This window comes from Sorex fumeus, unplaced genomic scaffold (assembly GCF_029834395.1).
Source record: "Sorex fumeus unplaced genomic scaffold, SorFum_2.1 ptg000047l, whole genome shotgun sequence".
Classification (NCBI taxonomy): domain Eukaryota; kingdom Metazoa; phylum Chordata; class Mammalia; order Eulipotyphla; family Soricidae; genus Sorex; species Sorex fumeus.
The window spans coordinates 43839648-43842570 of NW_026606104.1; the positions used below are offsets into that span (position 1 = coordinate 43839648).

General features: G+C 44.8%; 1 pseudogene; it reads left to right on the top strand.

Annotated features, from left to right (window-relative positions):
* Positions 1 to 305: 305 nt before the first annotated feature.
* Positions 306 to 408, top strand: LOC130032252 (uncharacterized; annotated as a pseudogene).
* The last annotated feature ends 2515 nt before the right edge of the window (positions 409 to 2923 follow it).

The window sequence follows — 2923 nt, forward strand, 5'->3', positions numbered from 1 at the left end:
TTTTATCAGCCTCTCCTTCCTCATCCTTCTTAACGCTGCCGTATTGGTGGCTCTTTCAGGGTCAGGGGAATGAGACCCATTGTATTTACTGGTTTTGACATATTGAATACTCCATGGATATCTTGCCAGACTCTGCCGTGTGGGCGGGATACTCTCAGTAGCTTGCCAGGCTCTCCGAAAGGGATAGAGGCTTTTAGGGTGGCCTCTAATCATCCTTGAAGGTGTTCCTATGGTTCAAACCATATTTGAACCCTATCATATATGGTGCGGCAATCCTGGAAGATGGGTATTAAGTGTGTTATGATGTGTTGTGCGGCCGCAAAGCAGCCACGCAGTCCAGAAAGCATCCAGAAATGCCTATGGTTAAGGCACTGCCACCTACTTTGTGGCATCTAACCAACGTTTTATTTTTCCTTTGGCCTGCAACCACATTTCTATATTTGAAAATTAAGACCAAAGCTATGGCCAGGAACGTGATTCAGAATTAGAAAAAATATTTAAAATATATTCTACTGTCATTTGAAAAATGTATGTAGAACTACAGTTTTTATATGAATAAGAGTCTATAAAATGGTAGATTTGAATTTTTGGTTGATTTTGGTACACCTACTGGTAGCCACACCTACTGGTACTTGGGGGCTACTCAGGGTCACTCATGGTGATGTGTGGGATTGAGACTGGGGCCCCTGCCTGCAAAGCATACATTCCAGCTTATGAACTATCTACGGATCCTCATAACTTAACTTTGTTTTTGTTTTAAAACCACACCTAGCAGTGTTCAGGGTTGTGCTCAGTTCAACATTCAGGGTAAACTCCCAGTCCAGGAGTGCTTAGGGGACCATGTAGTTCCAAGGGATGAAACTTTGGTCTGCTGCATGCAAGGCAAAGGCCTTAATCCCTGTACTATCTCTCTAACCCCAGATTTATTCATTTTATTTTTAGGGGTGTGGGGTGGGGCACAACTGGAAGTGCTCAGAGCTTAATCCTGACTTTGTGATCAGGGATTACTCCTGATAGGGCCTTGGGGATCACATCGGGTGCTGGAGAATGAATCCAGATCAGCTGCATGCAAAGCAAATACATTACCCACTGTACTAACGCTCCAACCCCTCTGATTTAGTTTTTTTGTTTGCTTTTGGTCCACTCCCCATGGTGTTCAGGGCTTACTCCTGGCTCTGCACTCAGGTATCACTCTTTGTGGCTCAGGGCACCATATGGGATGCCAGGGATTAAACCTGGGTCATGCATGGCAAACATCTTACCCACTGTACTATTGCTCCAGCACCCCTGACTCAATTTAATTTTTATAGTACACATGTGGGGCTAGAGCGGTAGCACAGCAGTAGGGCGTTTTCCTTGCATGCAGCCAACATGGCCGATCTGAGTTCGATTCCTCCGCCCCTCTTGGAGAGCCCGGCAAGCTACCGAGAGAACCTTGCCTGCACGGCAGAGCCTGGCAAGCTACCCATAACGTATTCGATATGACAAACATAGTAACAACAAGTCTCCTGATGGAGACGTTACTGGGCCCACTCAAGCAAATCGATGAACATCGGGAAGACAGTGACAGTGACAGTACACATGTGAGCAAATACTTCTGTTGATGGACAAAAAACATTTGCATAGCCAATCCAAAGTTACAGATTCATTCCACATAATAAAGAAGGATAAGAAAAAAAATAAGAAAAAGAGGCTGGCCGGGCTCTCATTGTTATCCAACATAAATGATCTCACAGAATACTGACCTGCCAGGGAAGCTGGGAAGCTGTGACTATGATCAAATGAAACAAAACAAGGCTGCTTTATATTTTGTGTTAGCGTAGACAACAATACAGTCCCTGTCCCACCCACACATATCAAAAACTTCCCTTTGCTACAATAAATGGCTGCTACATCTTCCTCCTGTGCTCTCTATCGAAATGGATAGAGAGCCCTAATCACACTCACCTCTGCTTTCTGAAATCTAGTCTAGAGAAAGCCTCAATTTTCAGGCCCTTCCCCCAAGATCCTGATCCAGATCTAGCTCGTACAGAGGTTCTTTCCGACCTCTCGGGTCCTTATGATTCCTTGTGATGTATGACAACCAGCAAGGAACCCACTTGTGTCACTCCAAGTGACTTTCAGGCAATCTTTGGCTGAAAGGCGTTGACACCTAGATGTATTTTTCTTCAGTTTATTTCAGCAGAATCACTAACATCACAAAATCACTTTTTCACAATCAAAAATGTCGATGCTGTCTTCTCCTGTCAGCATGTCTCTTGACTCTTGGCAGTGCCCTGAGGCTGTGCGGTGTGGAGGATGGAGCCCAGGGCCTCGGCCACTCAAGCCACATCTCTGGCCTTGACAACTACAGTATTTATTTGGCTGAAGTCTCTCAGACAACATTGTCTAGGACCGGGAGATGGTGCAAACAACTGGAGGTTCCTCTTTACACAGGAGCCTTGAGTTCCATCACCAGCACTGCACAGTCTCCCAAGCACTGCTAGGAATGCCCTGAGCATCTTTAGGTGTGAATCCCCCCCACCATATTAAAGAAATTTTTTAGACACTGTGCTTCACAATAGTGTTAATTAGTGTTTCAGGCATACAATGCAGCTAAACCACACCAATCACTTTATTACCAGCTTCCTTCTGTCACTATCTAAAGGTCCCCTCTCACTGTTCCCCCTCAGCTATAATTTGTGCCCCAAATGATACTTCATTGTGCAGGATTAATTATATTCATGCAATTTAAAGGTTTATTTTTAGTATGTTTGAGGTGTTGGGGTTCATAGCAGCCCTTCCCAATACTTCCCAGTACTGCAGGGTGTGGCCCAAACCCCCTTCCAAAGAAAAGTATTAGATGATCATACATTGGATGAATGGAGAAAGCAAAGAGGCTCAAGTCCATCTTACTGACGCTAACTGTGCTCCTCTTGCACAG